We start from the raw sequence: 26,246 nt of genomic DNA, 5'->3' as shown, positions 1-26,246 counted from the left end.
TATGTGGAAATAAGAGTATTTCCTACAGCACACAGAACCGCAGCCGATGACCCTTGTGATGCTACAAACTAATTCTTATCCGAATCTCGGTTTCGTTCATTGTCCATTCCCAAATCACCTCAGTTCGCAGAGCTCTCGCTGCGGGGGAACGTGTGATTTAGAACACGTGCTTTGGCTCTGCACCTCGTTACGTGGGGATAAGGACCTTACAGAGCAGAAATGGAGCTTGGACATTAAGAGCTTGGAATATCAGCATCAGCTTTGGGCGTTCCAGAGAGCCTGCGATGCGGCGGTTAGGCTATATGTCTAACTGTCCCCACGTTAGAGCTGCCCACAATGTCCTTTTTTCCGCATTCTAAAATAGAGTTCTTCGTACTGTATTGTTTTATTTTTGCGTGCGCCTGCCTGCACACACATCAGAGATATTCCTGGGCACGTTACATAAATGGCCTTATTGCTAACTATTAGTATAATTAATTCATTGAACATATTGCTGATTGATTGATTTATGGAGCGCGCACAGGGTATAGCCAACATTAGGAACCGCGGGAGCGTGGCACGCACGGCAAAGCATCGGGCAGGAGCGCAGCCTTTTATAGCCATGGTGACAGCGGTTTCGTATCCAACACGGAGCGCGGCTGACTCGTGTTTACGTGCGGGGAACTTCGCATGCAAGTGTACTGCAACGAGTGCGTCCGGTACGTCACGACGGCGTCTGCACCTGCCGTGCGAAAGGGAGGAAAAAACTCCGCAATGATTCTCTGACGAATGCAGCAATACTATTATCGCAGTAAACGTGTTATTGTACTATGTTTCATCACCAGCCTTACTACAACCACTGCTGGACAAGGGTCCTGCGCTTGCAGCAAGCACAGGACCGAGTTGACTGGCGCAACATGGGAGAGGCCTTTGTCCAGCAGTGGTCGTAGTTAGGCTAATGATGAAATATAGTACAATAACGCGTTTACTGCAAGTATTGTATTGCTGCATTCGTTAGAGAATGCTTGTTGGTAATCTAGTCGGTTTTAATGCACTGCACGAGGAGCCAGGGACAGAAAGGCACACACTGACTCACAGCTGTATTTCATTTCCTGTAGTGCATAGCAGATATATACATCTATTGCATATATGTCCGTCCATGTCTTTCAGCACCATTTTTAGTTCCGTTATTTGTTGTACACAGCGTGTCGGGGGCTCCAAATACCTTCTAATTTTTAATTGCATATTTTGGATTGCATTTTTGAAAATTATAGCTGTAACTTTAAGAGACAAGACGTATACCTTCCTTTTTCGTTCACATCTTGTATTGGTTTAGGGTCCCCTAATTTTTTTTTGTACGCCCTCAAGTTAATGCATTAAAATTTAACCATGAATATCTCGTTTACTGCACAGGCATATTCAAGGATAGACTGTTCCGACTGATTCCTGATCTTTCACTAATTTCATGGGTCTTCTAGTGAATACTTTATATTAGTATTCGAGTTCACTTGTCTATATTTCACTAGACACCAGGAATGATGAGTATTCAAAGATGATAACGCCAGAGATGAAATAGTGGCGAAAGGAAACACAATGACATCGCTAACAATGTTTTCTTTCTGAAACCTATACTAGTCTCTTTTGTAGTGCTTGTTTTTGAATTGAGTTCCTTCTTATATATAAGTATCATTCATTTCAAGATCCCCACTTCGAAACACTGATTATAGACGCTCTAGGTACACATACAGACGGAATCACGCTTGTCTAGAACAGCCAGTCAGCCGCTTCCGCTGTCATTTTCTGCAGAAATATGCAAAGACCGACGCCGTAAAGTAACTTAACATAGTCACACTGCATGCTCCGTCTTTGTGCTATAATTCAAGCATGAACGCAAGTTTGTAGGCGACGTCAGGTAACAGCTGCGGACCACAATAGCATCCGCAGTAACGCACTTCACTGCTTTAGACAAGGGTGATTCCGTCCGTAGAAATTCCAGCAATGCCCCGACAGTTAACCGCATCGATTCAATGGTGGGCACGCCATCACTGTCGCAATAAGCGGATGACGTTGATCGTTCAAAACGCGATATTACAAAGCAAACGGAACATCGACTGCGTGACCACTCACCAATCAACGGCAGCGAAAACGTCGAGGAAAAAAAAAACGCACTTGTCACTGCAGCGGTCGCGGGTTTCAACGAGGCAAGGGCACAGAGGCACAACAAACACACACGGACGGTTTTTTCCTGGGCACAAAGCGAAGACAGGAGGAGCAGGTAGGAGAGTGAGCGGAGCGAGCCCAGGCGGTGCGAGCCAAAACCTGCTGGCGCGGTTTATCGTCTCTTGCGGCGGCCGTCGAACTACGCGCGGACACCTGTTGCGAAGCGTCAGTTCCGACCCCCTCCGCCAGACGCCACAGGCAGCGCCACTTACGCGAAACTCAGAAGCGCTTTGTGCGGCCATGTTGTAGAGGCTGTTGTGAGTGGAGCCCCCAGACGGTGCGCGGCCGAAACCTACTGGCTCCGTTTTTTTGTATATTGCGGAAACGCGGCCGGCCCGACCGTTGAACTGCGCGCGGACACCTGATGCACAGCACATGTACAACCCTCTCCGCCAGACGTCAGAGACAGCGCGTCTTACGCGTAAGCGATATGAGCTTAGAGCGGCCATTATGAAGAGGGCACCACGTCGCATCTGTGATTGTCGGCAAGAGATGGCAGTTGCGGCGCGACAACCCACGAGTGCCATCTCTCGACATCATATTATTGAGAATTAACAAGCTCTTAGTTCTCATTAATATTGTTCAATATTCAGCGCTGTGCTTTGTTCACTTCTACTCTAAGTCTGGGTCACGACGCTCTTAGCCACAATGAATTAATAGTGGGTGACTGTGGGTCTATCAAAGAAAACAATCCCTTAAATTTACACTTTCCTTCATCTCTCCGGTGGAAGCGAAAATGCTGTATGCCCGTGTGCTCAGATTTGGGTGCACATTAAAGAACCCCAAGTGGCCAAAATTTCCGAAGCTCTCCACAACGGCGTCTCTCAATCTTGCGGTGGTTTTGGGACGTAAAACCCCACTTACCAATCAATCAATCCTTCATCTCTCGACACCATCACTTTATCGGTACAAATGTTGTACGCGCACAGACATATGTTACACAGACATATGTTGCACCGTCAAATACGTTTTATATAACCAGTTCACAATTGCGCAACGATGCTAACAGCAACATGGGTATTTGCGCACCAGAATCGGTAAGCTGATATGTATATAGCGCTTGTGCTCGCGAGGATGGCAGCCCTGGACACTGCTAGATAAATCAACTTTAATGAATGGGACCGAACTATAAATGAAGCCAACCCGACGTCACTGCTGTATTTTTAATCATTTTTATTTATTTTTATTTAAAAAAAGCCCAAAGGCCCTCATGACGACGGTATTACACGAGGGGGAGAGACATTGCTTACATGTTATGCATTTCAAAAATTGGAAAAAAAAATCTGAACGTAAATGAAGAGAAACAATGTGTGAAAATCATTTCCATACAGACAAACATCATAAAACGGTAACCGGATTCAAAGGAGTGCACATGTAAGGTTTGTAACTTTGGATAGCCAGCAATGCTAACACAGTTGACGTTTCACGAACATAGGGTCCATTTGAAAAGCAATTCCGAGGCCTGCAGCATGGCTTTGTGTTAGAATGCTTGATCGCCACGCAGAATGCTCGGCTTCGATTCCTGCTGGCAGCCTGACATTTATTCTTTGCATAGGTCGGGCGAACTTTGCCGATGTCAGCTTTATCTTGGTGCTCTCGCGTTGAAATTACCAATGCCTGTTTACGCCGTTCCTAGGTAAATATAAACTGTCAATCACGTGTGGCACATACCCGCCCGTGGTATTCATGTATGTGCAACATGTGTAAGGCGGAAAGGGTACGACTACGTACACGGCATTGCCACATTATTCATGTCATGACCAGCGAGTCATATTCGTCAAATCATTATGAAACAACCTTGAAGCGCAAAAAACAAGGACCGAAAAGAAATAGTGGACAGGACGAGCACTAATTAAAATTTATTTCAAGAAAGATAGGAAAAAGGTGCACCCTTTTAGATGTCGCACATGCGTACACACTTGCGCAGACCGCTTGCACAAAGCAAACACCCCCCCCCCCCCCGTTCTTTCTTCCACAGACAGACAGACACACAATATCACTTTGACAAGACATCAGACTTGTGCAGTATATAGATTATATTCACATTCCAGCAAGCTCATTGAAGGTGGTTAAATCATCTTACCCAAGTTAAGGAGGTGATCACGAGAACACCCAAACGTAGGCGGATGGATGGATGGATGGATGGAGATAGATAGATAGATAGATAGATAGATAGATAGATAGATAGATAGATAGATAGATAGATAGATAGATAGATAGATAGATAGATAGATAGATAGATAGATAGATAGATAGATAGATAGATAGATAGACCTGCAGTAGGCATTTACTGAATAGACAGACCACTGGCCACATCCTGACATCACACGTCGTTTTAGCTCTGTAGTGTTTAGTTTTCAATCCGACTTGCGACGTCGCCATGATCCGTAAAAATACGACTCGGACCATTGTTCTTTCAGCTCAGCTTTGCTCAGTGCAAAGATGTGCATTCACTTATGTAAGGCGCCCGCTCTTTCTTTTTTTCTTTATTTTTCTAGTTTCACATCAGCATAACAACACGCGAATCGTGGTTACTGCATGCCTGTGCCAGTAGAATAACGATGCATCCTTTCTGGAAAATCGTTTTGCAAGATGTCCGTACGACGGAAAAAAATATGCGACGATTGCGAATGCGAATACCGAGCGCCACTTCGTGTTGAGGCAAGGCCAACTGTGTTTGAAGTTCTGGCTTACCGCAAGGTATTGACAACGCCACAAATCATAACTTTTGTGAAGCAGGACTTCACCCGCAACGCCATTATTAGTCTTTCTGTGTTTAAGCGATGTACCCGTAGCACATCTGTAAAGCATTATGTGCACTTTGTCGACGCTGCATGTGGCTGATCAGGGCGAAGAATCATGACTGTGCAGCGCGGGGGAAACATGAAACCGCACACTCGTTGCACAATTAGCGTTGTGCGCTCATTGGTTGCTGCTTCGCTCTTCGGCCACGAATACGCCATTGGTATTGGTTAATGCCATTATTTGCCCGACATAATGGAGGCGGAGATGTTGTAGGCCCGTGTGCTCAGATTTGGGTGCACGTGAAAGAACCCCAGTTGGTCGAAATTCCCGGAGCCCGCCACTACGGCGTCTCTCATGATCATATAGTGGTTTTGGGACGTCAAACCCCACGTATATGTCAATTATTTGCCCGACATATGACACCTGCAGTATAGAGTCATTTAGCGAATGAGTTTCCAGCACCAGCGTAGTTCTGTGAGAGAATGCTAGGCTGCCACGCAGAGGGGCCGGGTTCAAATTCCATTTTGTGTTGGGTACTTCTTTCTCATGCCGCTCGCTTACGCCACCGACAATGACTGCGACAAGTAAAGGCGACGCCACTTAACACAGCAACGGGCTTCTAAAAGCTGGGCTCTAAAAAAAGAAAAAAAAAACACATATACACACTATACAATGCGTTGACAATGTATATAGCTTTTTCTAGTTATGAGCAGAGCCCGAATCAAGGGTTTTGCGACTGAAAGACACTTAAATGAAGCTAGTTGTCGATTCCGTCATGTCCAAACAAGTCTCGAAGAGACTTTCGCTTAGTGTTTGTTGCGTGACTTTACGAGGAGCACAGCGGCTCTATGCATCGCTCTTACCCATCCGTAGCAATCGCACGTAGTCGAGCAGAATGAAGCGATCGTAAAAGCAACTTCCTTAACAGGGGCCGGCCGTTTTTCCTGCTGGGACACGCGACGGTTACGCTGACGAGCTTCGACACGCCCCCGAGCAAACGTCGCTTAACCGCTGCTGTATTTGTTTTGTTGTTGTTGTTGTTTTCGTATGCAAACGCGCACGCAGGAAAAGTGATATTGGTGATAATGCCACAAGGCAGTTCTTACAAGACGGAGCCATAAAGTTTCCTATAAGTACAGTAGTCGGGAACTCTGACGTTAGTGTTTGTGAAATCTGACGCGAATGGCACTTCAGCCAGCATGGGAACGACGGGTAGTACACGGATTTAACGAAGATTAGTTCTTTCTGGCCTATCCCGGCTGCGGCGGCTGCATTTCCGATGGAGGCGGAAATGTTGTAGGCCCGTGTGCTCAGATTTGGGTGCACGTTAAAGAACCCCAGGTGGTCGAAATTTCCGGAGCCCTCCACTACGGCGTCTCTCATAATCATATGGTGGTTTTGGGACGTTAAACCCCACATATCAACCAGTTCTTTCTGACCATATATAGGTGTGTGCAGGGTTCCCTTTTCAGAGGGGAGGGGCGAAGCGAGGGTTCGTCGGAGCGCCCCCTCCTTATTATGTCAATATATGGGGCTAAACTTGCACCCACTTCTTAGGTGATCAAAGGGCACGGGCACCCCACCCCCCGCCCCCCTCATAAGCACGCCTATGTTTTTGACTCCATTTGAGTCCGCGTAGCCTGCGTCTACATTGTCGCAAGGCTAAGTTCAGCAAACGTTCAGCAGTTATTTCCACTTCCGCACCGTAACCTTTTAAGCTCACCAATTGAAATCGGCTCACGAAGTTCCCAGCGATCTATCATTTATCCGAAACAAGAGCCAGCCAACACGCAACAATAAACGAAGCCACAAGTGCGTTTGAAGCCGAGAGCACGATTAGGCAATTTGTGTACCACTACCAATCATTCCCGTGGTGGCTGAACGATCCGTACGTCTGATCCACGCGACTGCTTCGCGTACCTACAGTGCAAAGCAAACGTCAAAAGGAAACACCTTGTGCGAAAGCTTCATCGACCTTTGTGGCTGCAATGGTACAAACGCCCTCCGCAGCACAAGAGGTAAAGCAGACATTAGAAATCGCACGCGTCAGGAAAACAAAAGCCAACTCGGCTTCTGTAACCCACGCTACAGTTGCGTGGTGTATCACACAAATGATGTCGGAACGATGATTACCCGGTGGCTTACACGGTTCTAAAGACTCGTCCGGTGAGGTTTTCCTTTACAGGACATTGGCTAAACTTATGTCAGCGTGGCGCATATCCTACATACAAACTCGGAAGCTGGGTCAGCGACGGCGCAACATTCCATTGACTGCACCATCTTAAGTGCGCAGGTATCTGCGAATCCGGGGCAAGATCACCGAAAACCCACAGCGCAATAGCAGCGATCAATACAAGTGTATGGCCCAATAGCAGGAAGATATTGGACTGACTGTGTCATCCCAGCGCCATGTGCCACATGTGACAAACGCCACGTGTCCATCTGTATCAAAACCATCTAGCTAGTATCAACGCAGAACTCTGCACTTGACAGCTGAGTCAGCGGCAACACAATATTCCAGTCATTGCATCCTCTTACGTGCGCAAGTTGGTTGAACTTCCGTTACTGAGAACAAGTTCCTTTTTCCTTTTTGCCGCTCTCACTGCTGCCAAAGCCAAAACAACCATTTGTGCTGAACTATCTAAAGACCTGCACCTGGAATGATAGCGCAACAAAATTGGAGAACTGTGTAAAAGCATCGAAATGTTCAATGACGTCTATTAAACTGTAAAGTCTAATCAGGCAAGTCTGGTCAAGGGAAATAAAGAGGTCTCTTAATCAAATGAGCAGCTCACAAAACAAGTTGCTGAATTGCAGCAATATTGATATATGAACAACGTTGAAACAAAAGGTTCTCCGGAAACAAAAGAAGAAAGCTTCGAAGAAATTCTGCAACAGATCGCCGAAATGATTTGTTGTCCCGTGAGCCATGTCAAAATTATTTTAAGCACAAGGTCCTTGATAAACATGGTCCTAACATTACTGAGCCTTTTTGTTTTCGGCAAAATAAGGTTGCGTTTGCTTCATAGGCCAGAAAAGCGTGTCTCTCAACCCGATCTATCGACATAATGCATGATCACCTGACACCAGAAGACAAGCGGCCGTTTGCTCAGGCATTGGCTCTTAAGAAAGAAAAACAGTGACAGTTCCTGTGGGTAGACAACTGCCGCATTAAAGCAAGAAAGTCTGCTGACTGTCGTGTACCGCATTCTCGGTGATAGTGATTTGGCCATTTGTACCTAAAAGCATAAATGCATCCACTATGATCGAACCACCAAGACATCACACAGTGTCCTTGAACTGAACGAACTTCTTCGTCTGCTTCAAACTCGATCAAAGTTCACCAAGTTTGAAGACGACAGGGTGTGGCCTCCATTCAGTTTATCCTAGTAAAATCAAGCTTGTTGTTGCTCATGACTTACCTGAGCTTTCGGATTCTATTGACACCACATTTCACTCTGGCGTTTTTTTCTAAAATGCTCAAACAGCGAAAAAGTAACACCTTTGTTTAGAAAGGAAGATCGAAATGCAATTTCTAATTACCGACGCTTACAACCGTCCTCACATTCTCTAGTAAGCAAATTGAGAAGCTGATTGGTAATTGCATAATAAACTTAAGCAATTTGGCTTCCTTGATGAGTTATCTACCGAATTAGGATTGATAACATTATTTGATAGCATACAACAGTTTATAGATTATGGGCAATGAGCATGGTTGATATTTGTTGATTTCACTAAAGACGTCGTCTCTATTAGCCAGTATTTTGTACGCTAAACTCAAAACCCTGAGAATTTGCGGGCCTAAACTTTAGCCCTGTCACACAGCTACCTCGACAACAAAATCCTGGTTGCCAACTATGATGTTGCTTTATCCTCCCTAATAGCAATTAACGAGCGAGTTCCACAAGTCTCAATTTTAGGACCTGTTTTTTATTTACATTAATGACTTACTATCGTCACTGAATTCTTCTGAATACATCATTTATGCGAATAATACGATGGTATTTTGTTGTGGCAACGAATTTCGACACGCTACTATCAAAATTGAAGTTGATGTCGTGAATCTTGTAGCATGGCTAAAATAACTTATTCGGGAACTCCGTTAAAAAAGCTTTTATGTAACTTTCATCATCATCATCATCATCATCATCATCAGCCTGACTACGTCCACTGCAGGACAAAGGCCTCTCCCATGTTCCGCCAGTTAACCCGGTCTTGTGCTTGCTGCTGCCAATTTATACCCGCAAACGTCTTAATCTCATCTGCCCACCTAACCTTCTGTCTCCCCCTAACCCGCTTGCCTTCTCTGGGAATCCAGTTAGTTACCCTTAATGACCAGCGGTTATCCTGTCTATACGCGCTACATGCCCGGCCCATGTCTATTTCCTCTTCTTGATTTCAACTATGATATCCTTAACCCCCGTTTGTTTCCTAATCCACTCTGCCCTCTTCTTGTCTCTGAAGGTTACACCTACCATTTTTCTTTCCATTGATCGCTGCGCCGTCCTCAATTTAAGCTGAATCCTATTTGTAAGTCTCCAGGTGTCTGCTCCGTAGCTAAGTACCGGCAAGATACAGCTGTTATATACCTTCCTCTTGAGGGATAGTGGCAATCTACCTGTCATAATTTGAGAGTGCTTGCCAAATGTGCTCCACCCCATTCTTATTCTTCTAGTTACTTCAATCTCGTGGTTCGGCTCCGCGGTTATTACCTGCCCTAAGTAGACATAGTCTTCTACAACTTGATGTGCACTATTACCTATCTCGAAGCGCTGCTCTTTTTCGAGGTTGGTGTACATTACTTTCGTTTTCTGCAGATTAACTTCAAGACCCACTTTTCTGCTCTCCTTGTCTAACTCCGTAATCATGAGTTGCAATTCGTCCCCTGAGTTACGCAGCAATGCAATGTCATCGGCGAAGCGCAGGTTGCTAAGGTACTCTCCATTAACTCTTATCCCCAACGTTCCCATTCTAGGCCTCTGAAAACCTCCTGTAAGCACGCGGTAAACAGTATTGGGGAGATTGTGTCCCCCTGCCTTACACCATTCTTGATTGGTATTCTGTTGCTTTCTTTATAAAGCACCATGATAGCAGTTCGTCCCCTGTATATTTCTTCCAGGATGTTTATATATACTTCACCGACGCCCTGTTCCCACAGTGTCTGCATGACGGCTGATATTTCTACCGAATCAAACGCCTTCTCGTAATCTATATAGTGGTTGGTTATGTCACTTTATTCGTCCCCAAAAAAACGTTTGCGATAAGTGCGCACGAGTGCATCGCCGCGCGAAAGACGACGACGACGACTGGTTGTGTGGACGCGAACAGGCTGGTGTACTCGGCGAGGAAGATGGGGTGCAGACGGAGTGCGTGAGGAATTGATGCCGCTCAGTTTTTTAGCAGCTATATTAAGCGATTACCTGGAACATACGTCAATACACGCAGTCATAGCGACTGATGCATCACAAAGTGAAGAAAAATGTGGAATTGGTATTTTTTATTCTACCCTAGATTGGTCCTTTTTTCTTCGCCTTCCAGATTTTTTGCCCATCTTTGAAGCAAAATGGAGGCAACCATTAGCCCAACAAAAAGCCGACGACATTAGTGGAGCTGAAACGTCCTTCCGAACATGGCGTAGGGAGCTGAAAGTAGGCTTGTAGTGAAAAAGAAGGAGAAAGTAAACTGCATTCTGACGCAGTTTTCATTCCTCCGACGTTAGTGGAGCTGAAACAGGCTTCCGCATACGACGTAGGTAGCTGAAACCAGGCTTGTAGAGCAAAAGAATCGGAAGTTATAAGCTGCATTCTGACGCAGTTTTCCTGCGACGTTAGTGGAGCTGGAACCTTCTTCCGAACATGGCGTACGGAGCTGAAACAAGGCATGTAGTGAAGAAGAATCGGAAGGTAAGCCGCATTCTGACGCAGTGTCCTGCGACGTTAGCGGAGCCGAAGCAGCGTATCCTACATGGCGTACGGAGCTGAAACCAGGCATTTAGTGAAGAAGATCAGGATGTAAACTGCATTCAGACGCAGTTTTCTTTCGACGTCAGTGGAGCGGAAACACCCTTCCCTCCTCGCCTGGCATCAGGCTGGGCATTGCCTGTAAAGGAAATACCTCCTTCTTAGGTTTCAGGTTAGTGGAGCTGAAATACTATTCCCTAGATGCTTCGCCCTTGCCCAGTTTTAAATGTGAATACATTTCTTAGGCGGGCTATGTCAGGCATCCGGCGTTGTCCGCGGCGCTACTCTCCCTTCCTCTGCAATAGCAACAGCTGCGGGCGCGCGCGCTTATCCTAGCCTCTAGCTACCGGAGCATGTGGTGCGAGAGAGTGTAGGAGAGGGTAGGCGCAATGCTTCGCCGGTCCTTCTCTCGCCATTCGCTCTCTCTTCTCCCTGAAGCCCAATTTCCCGTCCACTCGCCCCTCGCTCTCGACTGTTCGCTGGCCGGGCGCCTCTCAAGACATTCCCGAGATGTGTGCTCGAGACGTTGCGGTGAGACGCCAACGCCGATTCGAGAACACTGTTTGTTCGGTTCACTTCATAGTATTTTTTAATCGTGAACACTGTACTCGGCGACATTTCTTGGCACTGAAGGGAAAGCTACAGAGGCGGAGCTTCTGCACATGTAGCACTGAGCGAAGTAGTCGGTTTTGGCACGCGTCTCGTAACGCTGTAGAAAATGACTGCATGGGGCGCACCATCAGCGTTTCCTGTAGACGAAGACGCCGCTTAGCGTTTGAGGTGCACGTAAAAAGGCGGGACTTTCTCACGCGCTCAAAAACACGAAGTCACAATAGTTAAATTGAAAGAATTACGAATATCTTACTGGTATGAGCTGCGTCCTGTCTCAAATAGCTCCACGTAGAAAATAAAAGAGGAACATTTATATTTCACGTTGAAAATACGGGCTCTACTTTGGAACAACGTTCACTGGCGGTAAGATGTACGAGATTGGTCTTCGTAGCTTTCCCTTCGGTGACAAGAAAAGCTGTATTTGAGCTGGAAAAGCGTACCGCGTTTCTCGCGACAGAAAAACAAAAGAAAACATTATTTTCTAACGCTGGGTTCTCACGTGCGAAACACCGTTATGGACGCTACACAATGTATTCGCGTTTGCTCACTTTCTTTCGGGGAGGTGGGGGCATTTTAGGGGCGAAGCTCCTTATGGCGTGGCTTGTGCGTCCCTCGTAGTACGTAACCACCAGTGGCACATACCCGAAATAGGTATAACATTTGACCTCCAAGGTGGTGCCGGTGAGAGATTTCTTCTGTCCGTTGTTTAACAATAAAAAATAGTGCTCAATGTACATGCCAATGGCTGCTAATGGGGAATGAGAGACAGGAGCATTCGGCTTTTAGTCAACGCGCACGCTGCGATCCCCATTAGCAGCCATTGGCATGTACATTGAGCACTATCTGACAGGAAAAGGTTGCTACGTTATATTCGCTGGGCGTAACCTCCTTGGTTTTAGAAAGGTTTAGCGAGCATTGGGCCGCAGTGCCATGAATACAGTGAACTAGTATATACCATGAACTCAAGGTTGTTGAAGGTGGGAAGTATACCCGAAGCGCAAGCCGTAAGAAAGTGTGCGTGTGCCACCTCTCGTTTAGTCCTTGGAATGTCCACTGAATGGCGGTGCTTCTATATGGGGAATATATGATAAAAAGATGCGAGATGGTGGGACTTGGAGTGTTGAATAGATGGACGAACGAACACACAGACAGATGCATGGATGGACGCATGAAAGGACGCAGGGGCGGATGCATGAACGAACGCAGGGACGGGCGCACGAACAGACGCATGGACGGTCACACAGACGGACGCATGGACGGACGAATGCTTCGCCCCACTCTCCATCATTCACTCCGTGGATATGCTGCCATTTTTTTTTCTTTTGGTGCTTCGACTGCTATGCAAGAACTCATGAGAAGGTCTGATATTTTCTTTATTTCTTATAGCTAATTCACCGTTGCGGAATTCATATACCTTGTTTGTAGTTTCTTTACAAATTGAGTTAGCGCACTTCCCTCCTCGTATCAACCATCAAATCATCGACAAGGCGAGCAGTCCACCACGCAGCAGTGGAAGAGTTGCTCCGTGTACAGTTGCGTGCGTTTTCACCCTTGCGAGGTCGTCTAACGCTGCAATATTAGCACCTGAAAAGGAGCCACCTATCTGCATCGCGGCCTGGCCTTGCACACTGAATGCGACCACGCTGTCCAGGCCTGAGCGAGAAGCCATGCACGCAGAATCCCTGTGCGCCAGTGGTCGCATGCATGCCCGTACCACCTTACTTTCATCATCCAACTCGAACCGTTTCACGTATTCCCGGCCTTTGTGCAAAGGGCAGAGCCGGTCCTGCCCGCCGTCTCAGTGCTTTGGACGCCGTCCTTTTGTCCCACTGTCTCGCGGCATATACAATAGTGCACCGCGAACCCCCGCGACAATGGCGACCTGCGGCCCGAGAAAGGCACAGCCCACCGACGAGGAGGCATCGCGTAACACAGCGCATGTCCAGCGCACACTGCAGGCCAAGGAACTTGGACGTGCGATAGGGCAACCAAAGAAGGTGGGCATTGCCAGAGGCCCTCGCTTCACTGCGTAGAAAGGTGACAACCATCTTTTGACACATTATTGAGAATAACGAACAAGTCTCCATTGCAATTTTCCTAGAAAAGTGCAATAACTTCCTAAACAAAGCAATAAATTTACAATAGTCATGTATATATACAGCTTAAGCAATACCGAAGCTGGTTAGTCTTATAGGCTGGCACTGACACAAAACTTCGCGGCCGAGATAGCCTGCGGGGTCAATACGCAAGGAACATTCGTATGTAATCTGCAAAATATCAACAGCGAATATAGCTGGGAAGGAATATTAAAGGAATGTTGAAGTTTTGCGTGAGCCCTCGACTCCATCATCACCCTCGGAGGGGAGCCTTTGGGGATCCCCTACTTCGCTCACGTAACCACGCTGCAGTGACAACAAAACAAGTTATGATGACGTCATAGCCGTTATTTTTCTTTTACCACGTTTGTTCTGGCTCGGTTGCTGGTTGCGAGTGCGAGGCCGTGGCGCACGCTTAGAAAGATTTGTATTGGGCAACATTGCAGTCACGTTTCCTATTCGAAAGTAATTTTTGATGCAGAACATGCGGAAGTGTGTCACAGTTCTGTGTACTGACGTGGTCAAGAGCTGCACAGGCTAGGTGGCGACAATTGCACCCAGTTTTTGGTGCTCTCTCAAACCGTAACTGATCGATAATGAGGGGCCTGTAATTAATTATCTGTCGTGTGCTGCAGCAAACGATGTGTCGTGTCGTGACTAACAGGCCCTCAGCACCACATTGCAGCAGAAAAACTGAAGGCCAAAGTTTTTGCGTCAGTAACCCTTTTACATGGCCTTCTCGGCTCACGCTATAGGTTTTTCCTTGGCGTAGTCGAGCGACAACCTATCACAGACCACGCGACAATTACCAAACTCAAGATCTAACCTGCTGAAGTTGGCTGTGGCACCGTTGGTAAAAGCGTAGGGTTTTCGTCGCTCGTACTCGGCTCGCACCACGCCAAGAAACGCGGTGCGGCGGCTGCGCGGAATGTCTCCGTCGGTTGGCGAGGCTTATAATTAACGGCGGAGAAGGTTTTTAGATGCGAAGCAGCGCTTTGACTAGTATGTGTAAGGCTGTCCCTCCGTATGCCCCCAGTGCACATTCTCGCGCCTCCCGTCTCGTGCAGCATGCTCGCGTCTCTTGCCGAGACGCGGGTGCTCGCGCTTGTGCTAGCTCAGGAAGACACCCGCAAAACTGTCGCTCCCCTGCCTCTCTTTTGCCTCGCAAGGCCCAAAGTCTGAAAAACCTGCGACCAACATCGCTAACATAATGTGTAGGAAAAGTTGCCAAGCATTCAATCCTCAACAGGCTTACGGATTTTCGGAGCACAACAACATATGCACCTACAATATGTTAGGCTTCAGATCCTCACTATCTACTCGGGATGCTATGAAGCAGATTAAACACCACATTCTAGACGGATACTCTAGAGATACCAAGGCCATCCTCGTACTAGACACGGAGAAAGCATTCGAAAACATTAGGCACAAATACATCCTTCAAACGATAGAGGAAATAGGACTTGGATCGAAAATGTATAATTACATAAAATCTTTCTTAGGAGCACGTACGGCGAGGTTAAGGGTAGGAGACACCAACTCAGACGTGATTCAACTCGGTGATCGTGGAACCCCTCAAAGCTCGATGATCTCTCCCGTCCTCTTCAGCCTTTGCATGATTGGCCTCTCCAGGAAACTGAGCAATATCATCAACATTTGCCACACCATCTATGTTGATGACCTCACTATATGGTGTGCTGGTGGTAGTGAAGGACAGGTACAAGATGCACTCACAAAAGCGGTGCAGACAGTGGTGGTATATTTGAGGTCCACTGCTCTCAGGTGCTCCCCACAGAAATCGGAGTTATTACTCCGAGAAAGGGGGGAGACCTAAGGGCTAGAAGCCACTATCCGAAAGTGACATACATATATTGACCGAAAACGGGGTGGATATGCTCAGAGTCGACACGATGAGGGTACTGGGCTTTTTTTATAAATGCAAATGGCAGGAATCACATGGCACTCAAGAAAATTATCTTCAACACAGAGAACGCATACCGGATGATCAGACGACTTGCAGGGAGACAAAAAGGCATGAAAGAGAACAATCTTATCAGATTGATCAACTCTTTCGTGCTATGTCATATTTCATATGCGGCTTCTATGTATAACTGGACACAAACCCAATTAAAGAAGCTTGACGCGGTGATAAAGAAAGTCATCAAGAGTGCACTGGGTCTCCCGCTTCGCACCAGCACTCAAACATTGCTCAAGTTGGGGGTACACAACACGACTAGAGAAATTGCGGAGGCTCAAGAAAGGTCACAAATAGCAAGACTCTCTACAACTTGCACGGGGATATCGATCCTCGATCGAATCATGATCAACCCTGTCATCGACCAGGAAACGTACACCAAGACACCACAGGACTTTGCTGAGATCATCATCGTTGCCCTGTTGCCAAGAAATATGCACTAAACTTTCAACGTCACCAGAAGGGTAGCCCGGGCTAAGGCTTTATTGAAGAAGTTGGATAAAGGAGGCAAGGGGGCTTGCTTTGTCGACTCAGCCTCATATAAAGACCGAAATAAGTTCACCGCGGTAGTAGTTGACCACCAGGACAGGTGAAATAACTGCGCCACGGTTTACACTTCCAAACTGAAAGTCGCTGAACAGGTTGCCATCGCGTTGGCCCTGACGGATGATCGATACACCAAGATATGCAGCGACTCAAAATCAGGCATCAGAGTCTTCAGCAGGGGCAGGATCACACCACAAGCAGTTCGAATTATTAATAGTAAACAGGCCGTTGATACACATTGCATATATTGGTTCCCAGCGCACCTTGGATCACTCGATGACATTCCCATGAATTCAAATGAATCGGCCAACAGAATTGCCCGCGAACTTACGGACCAGGACGCTTTTACACATGGCTTTGATTCTGCTGGATTCGAAAATCTACAAAGGGATACGCCCATGAGATATAATGAAATTACTAACCTTACTACCTGGGGAGGAGAGAGTTTGCATCCCTCACAGTATACTAAACAGAGCACAAGCAGTCACACTTAGACAATTACAGACACCGTCTTATTACTCACCGGCACAGGTAAAAGAATGGTACGATATGCAAGATATGGATGCTATTTGCAAGGCATGTAAGAAAGAAGTATGCACGCTTGAGCATATGCTCTGGGAGTGTGGGTCGCTTGGCCGTGGCATTTCTCGGGAACTGTTTACAGGGATCATGAACGGTTTACAGGGATGAAGTCTCACGACTATATCTCCCGGGTCCTGGCTGCCCAGTACGCCCATGACAGGGCTACGAGGCTTTACCTCCCAGTCCCAACGTGGCATTAGCCAGGCAGGTCTTGACAGCAACTTCACTGAGGAACCGCCTGTGAAACTCGGCACTGTGTGTGTGATGTGACATGTGTCTATCCTTCTCTCTTTTTTTTACTCCCCTCTCCCCCTTCCCATGTGTAGGGTAGCAAACTAGACGCATAGTCTAGTTAACCTCCCTACCTTTCCTAGATTCCTTCTCTCTCTCTCTCTCTCTCTAGCCAGACAGGTGGCTACACCCTGTACAGGACGTAGAAATAAAGTTATTTCCATCCATCCATCCATCCTTGCAAGGCCAACGCATTCAGTGTTTGCTAGTAAAATAAGTGGTAGATATAAATAGCTTGCCATTTGAACGTTGACGGACGAGCTGCTCAGTGGCACAGTCCATGGCGCAGTCTGAGCGACTTATCTTTGCTACCTTACACATACGCGGCCTTAGGTCTTCGCAGAAACAGGCACAGCTGCGTAGACTTTTCAATCGAAAGAGTCTTGACTGTGTCGCCATCCAAGAGACAAAGATCGAGAGCGAGGAAGAGATTGGGAAGGCCCTGCGGCGTTTTCTGTCTGAGTATAACGTGTGTGTTTCACATGCAAAAGGTTTATCTGCGGGCTGTAGGTTGTTTCTGGGAAAGAACTTATCCTGTTCAGCATTGTGCCCTTGTGTTTATGATGAGGGCAGGTATATATGCTGTGATGTTTTGTTGCAAGGAGTGCCGTGGCGAATTATCAACAGGCACCCGGCAATGCAGTTTACGAGATCTTATGGTAGCGCCAGAACGAACAGCCTAGCGAGTAGACACAGCAAAATCGAGTCTTCCAATGCGTAGCCTAGCGAGCAGACGCAGCAAAACCGGACTTGCACGTGCATATTATTTTCTTTTTTAGTTGTGTGCAGGAGGTCACGGCTCATTATGTAAGCGCCCAGGAAGTTTTCTTTGAAAATGTGCCAAAAAGGGCACTGACACTTCAGCGTCTCAATGTATTCAGCGAGAGTTTCATTTTCTTGGTATCCCTGGCGGTCGGTACCAACAATGCTGAGGCGGCCCAAAAAGCTTCGTCGCACCCTCTGGCCCACTGTCGGGTGCCTATATATATATATATATATATATATATATATATATATATATATATATATATATATATATATATATATATATATATATATATATATATATATATATATATATATATATATATATAATGAGGTTCCAAACGACTTGAATTATTTGATAAAGTGCGTAATTTAACTGACGCGGACAGATGCATGGCACCTGTGGGAAATTTCAACTTCGTATGTCAAGCTAATGATCATAATAACCCATGTGGAAAGAGAGACAGGAGTGCCGAGCTTTTATCCGGTATTGTAGATAATGCAGGATTAATTGACATCGGGGTCTAGAATCAGGCAACGGCATATACAAGAGTACAGGGAAGTTCTCATGCTCGCCTTGACCGGACTTACGTGTCCTCATCCCTCCTCTCTGGTAAAATGTCCTGCAGCTTGCGATACTTCTTTAGTAACAATTAAAACTTTGATATGTATTGAAAATTATTTATTGCGCAAGAGTTTATATACAACGCTTTTATCGGATTTTCGCTACTTTCACATGGTCCTCGACACTTAAATCCATGCGTTTTGATAACATATTCAAGCCAGTAAGTGAGGGTGGCTTAGGATTATAACACCTTTATCTATGATAAATAGTGTCACGATTCTTCTTTTTTCGAGACAATCCCCATCCTGTAATCCGTTCATCTTTGCAGGTTACACATGTTAATTGCTTAGCAGACCTAATTGTTTCATCCAACTTCTCCTAACGCCCATATTTGTGGGGATTCATGCAGGAAGTTTACTTCGCAGTTCAGTTCCTTAAAGCTCGCTTTTTTATAGATAGAATACATGTACACAGTATCGTGCAGTGTACTGTATAAGGATCTACTAAGTATGCTCTTCCCACCTCCGTTGTACCGCTCACTGTACTCCTACCTTCCAGGCCACGATGTGTTGAAGCGAGTGCGCAAAAAAAACATTCCAACGAATTTAAAAACATTCTTCTGTAAACTACACCCTGAAATATTGGCGGTAAACACATGGTTAAAAAGAAAAGGTATGTTTATTCCATCTGTTAACTACCGTCCATGTGATGTTCCGGAAACAATTGAACATTAATTTGTTAGGTGCAAAGATGCCCATTCTGTTTTGGGATGTCCTTCAGCGAGCACTGAAAAAACGTTTCCTCCTTAATTCTCACGCCATACGTTATCTTCTACCAGCATCGTTTGATGAAACGCCATATGATATGTTTTTCCTAAGGGGTATGCACAGCCAATGGAATACACGAACGCGGGACCGCAATGCAGGTCCCCTCTCCCCTCTTCCAACACACACTTCATTCAAATGGCTGTTCACCTCAAAGATATTTACGACGGCCTAGACTTTACACCGGAATGGTACTCCATTTCGGAGAGGTGTTTGGCCTCACCCTTTCTTGTTTGCGTAACACGACGTGAAGAACTCTCGATGTGACGGACTTTCGCTGTGTTAGCCATTGAGCGTTTATTAGTAACGCTTGAGCACTTATTGTTGCCATGTGGTTATAGCTTTGTTCACTTGATTTTGTCCTTATTACGCAAACAGTCTATTAAATACCATGAAAAAAAAACTGCTCCTCGGTGGCTTAGCGGTTAGCGCCTCGCACTCACGATTCAGAGGACCCAAATTCAATTCCGTGCGCCGGAGTCTTTTTTTATTTTTTTTCCTTCTTGCACTTTCATATATATAGATGCGTATATATATACGGTGAGTGACGGCGACTCCAACGTCAACGCCGGCGGCAAAATACAGCCGACACTGTCCATATAATTGATATTGCAATAAAAACGGTAGGGGTTCTAACACCCCCTGTATAGTTGTTTGTGCGTCATGGCACAAAGGTCTCGCGCATAAGCTGCATTAAGAGGTAACGACTCCCAAGCGGTAGGTGGCGTTGTGCTCGCGAGCGTTCGTCACCACTATATCATATTCTAGTTCACTATAGTCACCACTATCATCATCATGGTTAGTGCGTAGCGCCGGCAGTGACGCCTTGCGGCAGGCCTCGGTGGCGGCGTCCGAGATGTGAGCAGTCAGCGGTGCTCTTTTGTGCGTGGCGTTTGGCGCGAACGCTTGTCTCTAGCGTGGGTCCCCGGTGCGCGGCACCGCGGGTTGCGCGCCGGTGGCCCGCGTGGTGAGTCAGGCGTTGGTTACGCCGCCTTGTGTTGGTTCTTGTGTTCGTTAGGTTGTTGAGTGCCGTGTATTATTGTGTAAGGTTGCTTTAGCGTGTTGATCCTAATTGAAGTTATAATAATTCGGCTGACGATATCGTCGTTCTAAAGTAGTTAAATAAATGTGTGGTGTCTGGATCGTTCCGACCACGCCTAGTGTGTCCGTTCATTCCAAGAGCGTGATTTTCTCCATATCGAGACCCCACATAACTCAGCATATCCACAGAGTGAATGATGATGAGCGGGGCGAAGCGTTCGTCCATCTGTCTGTCTGTCCATGCATGCTTCTGTCCGTCCTAGCAGTCCGCCTGGCTGTCCGCGCAGCCGTTCGTTCGGTCAGTCCGTCCGTCTCTCTGTCACTCACAGTAGCGCCACCTGCTCAGTGATCCATACAACTAGGTGGTTGCGAACATGTCACATGATGATTGATTGATTGATTGATTAGTGGGGTTGAACGTCCCAAAACCGCCATATGATTATGAGAGACGCCGTAGTGGAGGGCTCCGGAAATTTCGACCACCTGGGGTTCTTTAACGTGCACCCAAATCTGAGCGCACGGGCCTACGACATTTCCGCCTCCATTGGAAATGCTGCCGCCGCAGCCGGGATTCGAACCCGCGACCTGCGAGTCAGCAGCCTAGTGCCTTAGCCACTAGACCACCGCGGCGGGGCGAACAGGTCACAAGAGAGATGCATGGACAGACCCACGGCTTTAGGGACTTCGCCCGTAAAAACCGACTGCTCGCGCTGCACAACCATTCACTGGCACCCCGTATATGGAGGAACCTAATCGCGCATTCGGAATTCAGTCAAGCGCGTCTTTATTTAGCTTTCGCTTGATGAGCACCAGCGTCCACGTCGCCGCCAGTGTAAGCGTTAGTTCCCACTGCTCGCGGCACCTACACATGGTTCCCTTTAGCGGTAGATGGTGGAATTTTTTTGAAGATATCCGACTTTCTACCTTGAAATTTATTAGCTTCACACTTAAACTTAAGTCCAAGTAGGCGCGCTAACAAGATCAATATTATCAGCAACGCTGTCTCTTCTGTTATGCTTGGAACAGGGCTTTGATCCTCTAATAAGACGTGGCAGCGCTCACGAGTTTCAGTCACAGCCTGAGGCGCACGTGCGTCTGGCCGTCACGTCGTGCGTAGCAGTTAACGTAAAATACGCCGGTGAAAGCGTCACGCGCTGTTCGCATTGGTATTCCACGTTTGCACTTCGGCATCGTCTTGCTAGCACCATAAACACACATTGCTGCTTCTGTAATATCTCGAACAGCACTATTGCCATCTTAATTATTAAGAAGAAGAAGCCTCATCAAACGCTAAATTTGGCCGTCGGCGGCGACCATCCCGCGGCGTCGGGGATGGGTTACGAAAAATCGTCGTCATGTGATGACGTCACCACATCACTTCAAGGATTCCAAACTTTTGCGAGGCCTTCATGATGTCACAAATTCTAGCTTGACTTCATATGACGCATCAGCCCGTAATGTCGTAGCGCCATCCTTTGAACGGCGAACGAAACCACAGAGCGCGCGACCTCAAGAGAAGAAAATGACGACGGCACTTGCAACTGGCACCCAAAGCACGGCTCGTGTGCGAAGGACTCCCTGGGCGCCGCCACAGTTCTTTCTGGACTGAGCGAATAGGCGTGCCCCCCCCCCCCCCCCTTTAAAATGCCCGGCCGAGGCTGTGACGTCCGTCTTTGTACTTCCTTGGGCAACCCAACACGACGTCGTTTTTTTCTCTCCTGTGAAAAGGTTTACATTGACGTCAGAAGAAAGAAAGTAAGATTGCTTCAACTTAGAGTCGTCCTAGGTGAACGAGCTTATGTAGGAACGAAAAATTGGATAAGACCCTTCGTAGAGGTTCCACAATAGATGAATGACATTGAAAACAAGATTGAAACAGTTGGTTGCGAGTTTGAAAGAGCCGAGAACAGGTGAAATCTTTTTTGCAATATAAGTAATCGCGTATGTAGCACTTAGTAGATATATGACTGCAGAAATCCAAACAGGACAGCACTTGGATGATAAAACAGGGAATGCTGCTTCTGTGTTCTCCCTCGTACAAGGCAGCGCGTTGAGGAGCTGGGCACGTTTTCACGACGTTAGCCAGGCACGACGCCAAGATTTCTTTTACCAAGCGGGATGAGGGCATCATCGATAATAAGTGAGTTTAAAATCAAAGAAAGTCATTAAAACGTCGAAAAAGAAAAAGAGAACTGAGGGCCACAGAGCATGACATAGAACTGACTATATCCTAACGGCTTTCAGTTGTTACAGTTGTTAGTAGCCATCTCTGTGTCTTTGTTTATACTTCTTTCTACCTGTCAGTTTTATTTTTGATTTTGGTTCGTTTTCACTTTTCGACGTTTTAGTGGCTTTCTTCTAGTTTATTTATGCTCCAGTCTGATCAACAAGAAGCCACTATTGAACGAGTGAGTTGCTTTAAGGGGGCAACAGTGGCAGCGCCCGGGTTTATTTCTGGGGTATGGGGGCCCGCACGACAAATTTGTTATTTTCGCGGGCAGGACGTCAGAAATTTTATGCGTTGATACCACCCACGCCCACCGCGGGCACCACCCCTGGGGTGCAGGGAGGCTGGGAAACTTGTCGCTGTGTTTTGAATAGATTTGCCAATAAGGAGAAAGGGGCGTCAGCTGCCCCCCCCCCCCCCCCCCTCCTTGCGCCACCACTCACACTGGCTATTTCCCACCAGTCTCGTGCGCCATATACAGGCCTGCAACGCCGCTGGCAGTGGGCTTCCCGACGACATCGTGAAATATATCTTGCATGCCACGGTGTCGTTCTGCGCCACGTCTACGTGTCGCACCAGCGTGAAGTTAGAATAACTCGCGAATGATAATTGGTGGGGTTTAACGTCCCAAAACTACGATATGTTTAGGGGGACTCCATCGTGGAGGGCCCCGGAGTATTCTTTCTATTCGGGGTTTTTTAATGTCCACCTCACGGGCCTCAAGCATTTTCGCCTACCTCACCACGGCTGAGATTCGATTGCACGACCTGCGGGTCCGGCACCATATCCACTATACCACTGAGGAGTGGTAATATATTTGCCGAGAGTTCTAAACTTCACTATCGTTGTTAACGGATCGACGGGCGACACTGCTCATTGCTGTCACTCTGTTCTCCTCCTAAACTGAGCGCGAAACGTGCTCGCACCGAACGAAATGTGCGACAAAGGTCTCGCATGATGCGCCGCGGGGGAGCTGCGCGTTCCCACGGCCACCGAATGCAACAAGCGCGCGTGGCTCCGGAATCTAGGTTGTCCAAACTCGGGCCGGCCGACCCGACCGGCTCGATGAGACGCCGCAAGCGCGCTCTCGGATGTCAGCCGGCTTCGACGAGTGGCCGCACGTGGACGGGCTGCACGAGTGAAGCCTTTATAAGGGGGCGGTTGCCTTTTGGGAGATGGGTTTGTCCACCCGAACTAAGTTTCCATTATCTTGAAGAAAAAAAAATTGGCCCGGTATCTGCATCTTAATCCGCAGATGTCGTCGAAAGACGATATTCTTACATCTAGAGAGAATGAACAAAACGTTTATTTGATATTCTGCGCAATAAAATCGGTGAACGGTATTCTGGAGGCGCTGCATTAGAGTGCCTCGAGCGTGTAGCGGAGGCGAACGAGCGCATTAGGTCACATCACACGTGAGACATGAGCGCTATCTGGCAGTTATCTTGGAAGACGAAGCGTGCGGCTCTGAGACGGGTGTGTGCGCCAGTCTCACAGGTGATAAGATTATTGTTAAGGTGCCTCAGATATGCACGCCAGTCTCAGAGGTGATAAGATGATTATTAAAGTGCCTCAGATATGCGCAATAATTGCTTTTCAATTGACAATTGTACAAGTATGGATGCTGAATCTTGAGCAACATTGATGGGCGCTGCGAATGGGGTCAGCCGTTCGGGGTGTTAGCTGGTGCCGGTTAGAGTACACACCATTATCATTAAGCGTGGACAAACAGACAAATAGGCAGACAGATTAAAATTTCTGCGTCGAAGTTTCCAAGAAAGACTATCGTCTTTAAAAGTACGGCAGCTTCGCCCCATAGTGGCGCCAAGCGTGACGATGTGCGGAGCTGGGCAGCCTTCTTGGTTTCTTTTCAGTTTTCCACGTCTCCTTCGTGTTCTCTCTTCCAGTTGTTTCCTTAGGCGTAGAAGTAACGTCCGCACTTTATATCATCATCACAGCGCTCGACGAACAAGCGAAAGAAGACTTTTTTTTTAGCGCGAGCGCACGCTCACTACGCTAGATGGCTATGCCGTTTCGGGTTTTTTTTCTGTGCTATGACAAGTACGACGACAGCATACGATCACAGCAGGGGTTTAGGCACAATTTATGCCTAAACAATTTTAGCATGGCCCCTAAAGCGCTCCACAGCTAAAAAATTAGGCACACACACACAGAAGTGCTGTCTAACGAGCTGTCATCAAGAAACGCGTGAGGACGGTAAACCGTAACATTTGGTTTTTCAGAACACAGAATACCGAGGTGTGAAGACGTGGTTTCGATGCCGGCCGCGGCGGTTGCATTTCGTTGGAGGCCCGAGTGCCACGCCCTAGCAGTGCGATATCATTGCGTTTATAGATATTTTGGACTTGTTGCTAAAAATTAAAAAAAAAACAGCAGCCTAGAACCATAAAAAGGCATTGTAGCACAATCGAATATATTTTTGAATACCACTACGTTAAAGCAACTTACGTTTCGGTATCGAGAGGGGGCGTCGCTGTGATGCGTCAACATAAGTTTGATGTCACATGAAGACTGCAACTCGTGGCATGCTAGAAACAGCCATCAGTCACACGTAGTTCAAATAAACAAGTGAATTGTCGTCTAAAGGCTCTGACAGTAATTTCTGCAATGTATAAGCTGCATGCAAGGCGCCAATATCGCAAACCCACTTGTAGAGATAATGTCCATTGCGGTAGGGCTGGCTTACAGATGCTGCGTGACCAACACTTTGTCAAAGTAAAATATTTTATACGTATTGTCTGGCTCCGGTGAATAGAGATCGTTGAAAATGCACGACATGGAAACGAAAGATGACTCTTCTTGCGGTGCCTCAAGATCGTGTCAGCACTGCTTTAAGAAACCCCTGACAATTCATTTATCCCTTGCCCCCCCCCCCTCTCCCATACGCAGTCGCGCACAATTCGGGTCACTGCTTTCCGTTCAATTTGTTTATTTAGCACATATATACACAATTCACAGAGTGAGATATGTCCACGAGGGGCATAAGGAGACTCAAATGTCTCCTGACGAGGCCTTCACCCCGGAATTACATTGCCGACAGCAGGAGCGAGAACAGCGTAACCATGTCAAACTATAGAAATAATTGCACTGTGCGTTACAAAGTATGTGAATAAGAATGAAATTAAAAAGAATGATCTCGGCACTAATATACGGGAAAAATTTACATAAACTGCAATAGTAGAAGTTGTGGTCTTTGTACATTAAGCACGTACAATATAAAGCAAACAGTAATTATCGGCATTTTATGATACATCATTGAAATGCTGTTATACGTTTGTAGGAGCCATAAGAAGTAGTTTTAATTGTTTTTTAAAACGAGAAATTGTGGGGCGTTAAAACCCGAAAACCAACCGACCAACCAATGAGGCACTATTCGCGAAATCGTTCTGCTCATAGCGATTCGCAGCGAAGCCAACCGTTATTGGCAGCCGTCCAACCTCACTACCGCACTTACATGACGACAGCCCTGCACCGGCAAAGTCTGCAACGGCGCCCTCCTCCCCTTCTTCACTACAATTACGTCGTCCTCGTGGGGTCGCGCGATTCGACACGCAATTCGAAATTAGTGCTCTCGTGGTGCACCGCTCAGGAAAGTGGACTTTGAAATGGACTATTTTACGCATGGCCATCAGTGCCGCCATTGTAGGTTGTTGACCTTTGTGTTCTGACTCTGTTACAACTAAGCGAAAAGTCGTACACATGAAAACAGTTGGGTGTACGCATACGAAGTTTCTTGGTCTTATCGATTTGCGTAACGACATACAAAATCAATAAAACGTCGACTTAACAGTCCAAGG

At 46.9% G+C, this 26,246-nt stretch overlaps 1 protein-coding gene across 10 annotated transcripts in view; it reads right to left on the bottom strand.

The window, feature by feature from the left end:
- LOC119180814 (uncharacterized) overlaps positions 1-26,246 on the bottom strand; it is a 317,273-nt gene that overhangs the window by 121,763 nt on the left and 169,264 nt on the right. For 2 of the 10 annotated variants that reach the window (XM_075874902.1, XM_037431953.2), the window contains exon 1: positions 2,107-2,341. The exons of 6 other annotated variants lie outside the window; for them this stretch is intronic. The gene's annotated coding sequence lies outside the window, so the exon portion shown is untranslated. Of the gene's footprint in view, positions 1-2,106; positions 2,343-26,246 lie in introns of those variants that run through there. 2 more of the 10 variants (XM_075874901.1, XM_075874903.1) reach the window with 2 other exon arrangements.

The sequence above is a fragment of the Rhipicephalus microplus genome, chromosome 10 (assembly GCF_043290135.1).
Source record: "Rhipicephalus microplus isolate Deutch F79 chromosome 10, USDA_Rmic, whole genome shotgun sequence".
In the NCBI taxonomy this organism is placed as follows: Eukaryota; Metazoa; Arthropoda; class Arachnida; order Ixodida; family Ixodidae; genus Rhipicephalus; species Rhipicephalus microplus.
Note: the sequence above shows the minus strand (reverse complement) of the source record. Positions and strands in the feature narration are given on the sequence as shown.